An 8069-nucleotide genomic window follows, 5' to 3' on the forward strand; every position below is an offset into this window, starting at 1 on the left:
TATTCGATATTTAGCCATTTACCATCTTCAGACCCTTCTAATCTATTGAATCCCAACCAAATTTGGTCTTGTTTGGGCTTTAATAGATCGATCTCTACCTTAAGCTTAGCAATATTCCCTCTGGTTTTGGAGTACGTTGCTTGATTAGGTGCTATTGCTATACCTACAGATTCAACAATCTTTGACATCACATCCCATCTGAAAAGATGCCAAGGAAGTTGGTGGATTAAGATCCATATTGGCACAATCGATGTTTCTACTTCTGGTTTAAAATCTGCCGTCCATTTTATCACTTTCATGGGACTTCCTCCTAACAATAGGAATGGTTTGTTATAGATATGGTTATAGTCAGTCTCGTTGGAGAAATCAATATACACATACCTATGATCAAAATAAGCAATCTTCACTGGGCCTTTCAACTGATATCTTTGAACAAAATCTCTCCTTATCTCCTCCATTGTTGGCTTTCCTTTTGAGAACTTTCCTATAATCGTCAGTTTACACTCTTGGGCCAGATTTATAAAGTAGTCCTGCGCGTCAAAAAAGACGGCCGGTTTCCCAAGGTGTGTGCCCTGTTTGATGTTTACTGGTGCTTTGTCCTTGAGGTCCGTTGCTAGATTTGAGTGAACAACAGCTGAGAAAGAAGGTTTGGATGGGATATTTGGTTGAACTTTTTGTGGTTGTTGGTTTTGGGGGTGGTTTGTTTGTGTTTTCTGTTGGGTTTGGGGGTTTTTTGGTGGGTTACTGATTTTTGGAATTAATTTTGGGGCTTTAGGATTGTTTTGGTTGTTCTTCGCTGGGTTGTCAAAATTGCTGGATATTTTCAATGCTTCTAAGCCCAAACCAGATCCTCCTTTGTGATGTCCTGTAGTTCTTTTCTCGTTTGGTTCATCGGAGTAATGGTCAGGCTCAACATTTGCACTGGTTGTTGATTTTGGGGAAATTTGTGGATCAGTGGATGTTGAAACAACCGAGGTTAATGGGTTTGGTGGGACACCATTGTAGGTTTGTTGGTGGCCATGTGTAGATGGTGGATTTTCTTGGTTTGTGTCGTTGGTAGTGCTTGGAATCTGCTGATGTGTCAGGTTGTGAAATGTGGGTTGGGATGGTATGTCGGGTGGGAGTCTGTCATAGTTTAAGCAATTTGCATTTGCTTCCATGTCTTTATGCTACTTTTTCTCTGTTTTCTCCACTAACTTTTAGAGAGCATTTCCATGTCTTAGGGATTTGGTTTAGTCAAATCAGTAAGACCTATTCTGCAGCACTAATTAAGAACCTCACTTGAAGGTCTCCGTTTGGTGGATTTGACAAATCCCAAACTGCACCGTATGCCCTGCTCATTGATATCCATGAACTTGTTTCCTCCTACATTTATAAAAAAAAAAATATATATATATTAAAATTTCACATGTGTTTATTCAACTAATATATTATTGCACTAAAGTCATAAAATTAACATTTTAATAGAAATATAACTTAATATACTACTTATATATCCACCACGGGTGTTAAATGGATTGGTTGTATTGAATTTGTATGGATCAAAATGGACGGAGTTAATAAACAGAGGACAAAATTAAAAGAAAAATAGCCATTTTCCATATTTGTAATTGAAAAATACAAAAAAATATAGAAGTCTTTAAAAAAGTAGCCAGTTTTTGTAATCCATGATACTGTCATAGATTTTTCACTTGTTTTAAGCTTGAAATTCGTGGCACCATGGTGTCCCCGTATCAAAAGTGAATACTTTTCAATGAATTGTTCGAAAAATGGCTAGCCCATACAATTTTATAGATGAGTCATTAACTGTCCAAAGGTTACTTGACCTGAGACCCGGTTTATAACTCTACCAAGTTTTACTTTCTTTCTTCGTTTTCTTATAATATGTGTAATAACAAAACGAAATCCATAAAACCTATTTTCTTTGTTATGGCTCACGTAACATATGAAATACAAAAAAAAAAAAAAAAAAAAAACGATAAGGTTTTTGTCAATTTAGGCTACACAGTTAGCTCAAATCAACGCAACTTTTAGATGGACTGAATTAAGTAAAAAAAAAAAAAATAGGCTGAGTGAATAAGTTGGAGGACCATTAATTCACCCAAACTTGAGTGAGTCATACTTTCATGAGCTAATTTTACTATTCTTATATATCAAAGAAAATAAAATTGCCGAAAATTGCTAAATAAAGATGCACACAAACCTCATAGACTTCGAGTGCAAGGATGTCACTAGCACCACCCTGGTTCGTAACAACTAGTGAAAGGTAATCAGGATATTTGCTATGTTCATGGATTTTAGCCATGATGTTGGATCCATATCTGCAAGAAACTCTTCTATATTCCACATCAACTGTCCCTTTTGCAAAAAGAACCTGAGCCATGCTTGATTGTTTGGCCAATTTTGCAAATCCTCTGTAGCTAAGAATAAAGTCTGTTCCATGCCCTTCTCCATGGTCAGTAGCCATCACTTTTACTCCCTCTTGGGAACATAATCCCTTATTTCCGCACCTTACCTTAAAAATCCATCCACAAAAAATGAGGAGCTATTAGCATTTTGTCACATGTGAGATCATCACAAATTTCCTGAAACGAGACTTTTACATGAGTAATCACCCGCTTATACCCATTTGTAAAATTAGCTCATTAAAACAGTACATACAACATTAAAATATATAATATATGAATTATATATTCTTGAAGGTATACAACATACACACCTGCTGAATATTTTTATAAATATTTTTTCCTATATGCACAAAGTGTAATATTTTTTTAAATGAGGGTTTTGGTTAATTATTTCCCTGATTTAATGTGACGTAAACTAATTTAGTGATTGTGTTATTATAGTGTGTAAAGTTCAATTATTTTAATGTGATAAAAGATACTTTTATGACTGCAGAGTTCATTTATTTTGTAAACATAATAATTTTATAACCTGTTACAGTAGGTAAAATATTGGTACCTGGTAGCATCCACCACAGCTAGTACCATTCTTGAATAGACGCCTAGAGACTCCACAAACTTCTCCATTGTTCACAGTTCTTCCATATTCTTCATATCCACAAGCTCCACCTGAATCAAATATATACGATTAAATGTAACAGATATGGTATATATGAGTTTGTGGAATTTAAGTCATTTTATGAAAATTGTTTTGAGTTTGTGGAATTTAAGTCATTTTATGAAAAAAAAAAAATTGGATAATGTTTTCCAGTTTTTGGATGGTGAACGTAAAAGAGATTTTGTGAAAAAGAAATTAATTTAAGATTGATAATAATGTTAGGAAATCAGGTAGTGTTCAGATTTTTTGGTATTCAATTGTGTCTAAGTGTTGGTTGGAGCAATGATAATAAGCTAAAAGTTGAGATAGTCATAAAGAAAATTGATTTATTTTGTCGATTCTTCATGAAAGATGTTTTCCTTGGAATATATTTTCTAACGACCAAATATGGAAAAATGTCTTAATTTGACTGTTGACAAGAACGCAAATTATTCTCAGTGCTCAAATGGAATATAGTATGTTGTTTGTATTTGGTGGGAGGGCATGCATCGTCCACCATGGAAAGCATAAATGGGTCAATTGAATCCTTTTCTATTTGAATAGAAGAAAATATCTCTATAATGATTTCTTGTAGTATGTTATTTTTAAATGTGTAAAAATAACATTTGTTTAATAAAAAAACGTAAAACTAAAACAAATTTATAAAGAATTAAGAAAACCAATTGATGCAGCATGAACATACTCGGATTGCCCATGCCATCATCTGTGTTATAATAGGCTGCTTTTGATACATAAGTTTGGCTATATCATAGAGCAGGCAAGATCAAGATTAGGCACAGTTGCAGAGTACAATGTTTAAGAGAGTTTTCCATGACTCTGGTTGCATTACTTTCTCTTTTTAGTTGCAATAATAGCATGACGGTTATATTTACATCTCCGTTGGAGGATGCAAGATTTATGTGGCTGACTAAATTGCTCTCTGAACTGCTTTTGGCTCGGACTGTATATACTCTAAATCCTTGATTTGATCTGCCTATGTGGGAAGATAACAACAACAACATACCCAGTGTAATCCACAAGTGGGGTCTGGGAGGGTAGAGTGTCGCAAACCTTACCCCTACCTTGGCAAGCAGAGAGACACATATCTTTTTGACGGTATTTCTAAAGATTAGGTGGAATCTTTTTTGTGACGTATTTCTCAAAATTTTCAACCCCTCCGCAAAACCAGACCCCGTCAAATGCTAATAGTTCATGGAATTCAGTACAGAAGCTCGCTCAGGCTAATATACTCTGTTAATCAAGATCACATTTGCGCTTCTCTACAAACTTGCATTTAATTTTGGAGGTGACAAATAATTATAGCAAGTGAATTTTTGGTTTCCTCGAGTTGGTGAATGGATATAATTTTGTTGCTGAGTATTGCATCTTTTTGAGGTGATCTCCGTGTGTGAGTGTGTGTGTTTTTTTTTTTTTTTTTGCTTCTGGCATGAGTATAGGCAAAGTTGCAAGTTGAAGGGCACTAGTAACTATTGTTAATAAGCGTTTGTTGAGTTTATAGCAAATAGAACATTTTATATTTTCTCTGTTGCTACAGAATTTACTCCTAGTCTGCAGCTAGTGTTTCTGATATTCTTTCCCGGTTTAAGCATCTGAAATAATTGATTCTTGTCTTATCACAAGTAACATAATCCAATATCAAACAAGAGTACACACATCAAATTTATTGATTCGAGCTATAGGTACGAAATATGCCACTCGATATTTTCAGTCCATAAATAGAGTACTTAAGCTATACTAATCTATATTTTCAGTAGTGCAAGTAGAATACTGTGTAAAAATAGTAGTAGTAAGTTTGGTGGTTGGAGTGTTTTAAGTAAGTTGAATGAAGGTGTCAATCAGAACTTCAGCCTTCCAATCACTAGGAATCAATTTGAGGGGCTGCACCCACACCACTCCTGCACTGCCTCTCACTTGAAACCTGAACTTCAGTGCTCCCTTTGGTGGATCTGAAATGGCCCATACTGCACCAAACATCCTCACCATTGACTTCCATTGCTTGTGGGACTCCTGGTGTGTGTACAAATTTACAAGTTAATTCTACATCAGCAAAGCCATACATGGAATTCTTTCTTGGGATCACCAATTTAAGATCACAAGTCCCATTCTTGATTCTAAACCAATCATTTAACTAGGAAACTATGAGTACGTGGATTTTGCAGAGGTGAATACAATATCTAGAGTTAGTGAGTTAAGAATGAAAGTTATCTTCTTATATATTTGTTGCTTGTATTGAAGAGGAGCAAAAAGGGCGAAAGGTGGTGTATTATAATGGAGTAGGTACAGAATCTTGGATTAAGTATTAGTAAGAGTTATCAATTTATAATTGTGAATAGAATTTATTTTTGAAAGATTTTAACAACAACAACAACTACTATGTCTCAATCCCAAATAAGTTCGGATCAGCTGTATATGAATCCTCACTGATCATAGTACTCTATTTAAGCTCTTGAAGGATTTGAGATTTAAGAAAATGTACCTCCCAAACTTCAATAGCTAGCCATGATATCGCTTAGTCCACCTTTGTTTAACAGTACTATGGCTAAGTAATTAGGGAAGTTGCTGCTCTCATGAACCTTAACCACGAGATGTGCACCAGTTGCATACTTGAAAGGAACTCTTTGATACTCTATTTCAACCTCACCCTGCCCGATAAGCTTTGCAACCATTATAGGCTTAGCTAATTTTGCGTAGGCGCTAAAGCTGAGAATAAAATCTGCTTTCTCTTCGCCAGAGTCTGTTACCACCACAACTGTCCCCTCTTCATTGCAGTAGTTTGGATGCTTGCATTTCATCTGAAAAAAGTGTTCAGTTAAAAAAACAAAAATTCAAGATTGCAGTCTAGTTGGCTCAAGGCAAAAAAGCAAATGACCAGAAGATGTTATGGGGTTAGAGTTTGATTACCTGATAGCATGCACCACAAGAAGTGCCATTGTTGTATAGCTTAGAGACGCCACAAAATGCTCCACTGTTGACTGTTCTTCCATATTCTCCATAGCCACAAGCTCCACCTGAAAGTGAAAATAGTTAGTTGTAGTTCGTACAGCAATATTTTTGTATACAAGCTAAATATTGCTCTACAAAATACAGAAATTTCCTGCAAAATGGCTACGGAAAAATCTGCCTTTTTTGTATCTTGAAGAGATTTGTCTGTATTTCTCAATCTGTATATGGACAATATCTCTTTAATAGAGGTTGATTTCATGCCTCAAATTCTTTTTTTTAGTTCTGTTTTATTCTATTGTTATTTCCAACATAAAAACAAGTATAACTATGTGAGAATAATTAACATGCTCTAAGGAGTGAGAGAGAAATTATACTTGGTTTGACTAAGTGCCCAACATTTCCATAGAAGGTTGCCTTAGCAGTTATCGACGTGTCAAGACCAAGTCCATCACAGGAACAAAGAACTGGCAGGAGAATTAAGACAGAAATTACCAGAATGGAACAGCTTTCAAGTTGACAAATCGTCATCATACTATACGAAGCTCCTAAAACAAAAGTTGAATTACTAAAATATTTATCAAATATTGAATGACTATTTTATCCTTCTCTTAAATCTTACTCCTAAAATATCCTTGGACTAAAAAGTAAATTCACTCAATAAATAATAAATGTATACCATACAGATTGCCAGGTAATGAGAAGGCATAATTCATGTATTTGCTTTTAATGATAATAGTCTCTACGTCCACTCTTCTTGAGAATTGGATGATTCGTTGTCATTCAATTTGATCATTAATGGTTAACTTTTCTAGGGATTTACGTTTTTTCATTTATCAGAAATTAATTCTTCTAACTCCTCATTCATGTATCACCATTTAATTGCTATAGCCAAGTTCTGTCCGTTTAAAGACATGGATAATTTGAAGAGTTAGTGATTGAAAGGTTTTTCAGAAGAACAGGAGCCAATTAGGACTCTAAGATTTGTATAAGACCATCAAATTTCGGTATTTGTTCAAGTAACTCAAGGATTATGCTTGGACTAAAGCTTCTTCAATTATCAGATAATTTAATTGACTTCCAATCTCCTCCCCTCTATGCTTGAGCTCTCTCTATAGTGTGAATCGCCTCTTAAATTTCTCTTGAACCCATCTTTTCTGTTTCCTTTATATATCAGCTTTATTCAAGTAGTAATATAGTAGTCGTTTTTTATGCTCTTCTTGCTAATAAATTGCTAAATATTATCTTTCTACAACAACAACAAGCCCAGTATAATCCCACCATGTGGGATCTGGGGAGGGTAGAGTGTACGCAGACCTAACCCCCACCTTGAAAGGTAAGGCGGCTGTTTCCGAAAGACCCTCGACTCAAGAGAGGAGAACAAGAGAGGAAAAACAAGACAAAAGGTCAGATATGACCAAGCATATCGAAAACAATATGAAAACAAGGAATAACAAAAGCGAGAAAGTCATGATAGAACAGTCCGAAAAGAAAGGAGCATTAACTACTATAGATAAATAAGATAATCAAAGTACAACGGCCCAACAAATATAAGCAGCAATCAAATGCAGAAATCAAATGGTAATAAACAAATGAACAAAACTCCAACTACTATGGTGAAAGGATAAGCCACCTAGCCTTCTATCCTAATCTGAGTCCTCCACAACCTCCTATCTAAGGTCATGTCCTCGGTGAGCTGAAACTATGCCATATCCTGTCTAATCACCTCTCCCCAATACTTCTTCGACCTCCCTTTGCCTCTCCTGAAACCGTCCATAACCAACCTCTCACACCTCCGCACTGGAGCATCTGTCTCTCCTCTTCCCATGCCCAAACCATCTCAGCCTCGCTTCCCGCATCTTGTCCTCCACCGATGCCACTCCCACATTGTCTCGGATATCTTCTTTCCTAATTTTATCCCTCCTAGTGTGCCCACACATTCACCGCAAAATTCGCATTTCCGCGACTTTCATCTTCTGAACGTGAAATTTCTTGACTGGCTAACACTCCGCCCTGTACAATAAAGTCGGTCTAACCACCACTTTGTAGAACTTTCCTTTAAGTTT

General features: G+C 35.7%; 1 long non-coding RNA gene and 1 pseudogene across 1 annotated transcript; both read right to left on the reverse strand.

Moving 5' to 3' along the window:
• Window positions 1-1251: 1251 nt before the first annotated feature.
• Window positions 1252-3875, reverse strand: LOC132638185 (expansin-like B1; annotated as a pseudogene).
• Window positions 3876-4141: 266 nt separating this feature from the next.
• On the reverse strand, window positions 4142-6254 carry LOC132638186 (uncharacterized). Its single transcript, XR_009581621.1, has 3 exons — window positions 5965-6254; window positions 5540-5855; window positions 4142-5070 (listed from the first exon to the last, which is right to left on the reverse strand). It is a non-coding gene; the product is annotated as an uncharacterized LOC132638186 (long non-coding RNA).
• Between the last annotated feature and the right edge of the window lie 1815 nt (window positions 6255-8069).

The sequence above is a fragment of the Lycium barbarum genome, chromosome 4 (genome assembly GCF_019175385.1).
Source record: "Lycium barbarum isolate Lr01 chromosome 4, ASM1917538v2, whole genome shotgun sequence".
Taxonomy (NCBI): Eukaryota; Viridiplantae; Streptophyta; class Magnoliopsida; order Solanales; family Solanaceae; genus Lycium; species Lycium barbarum.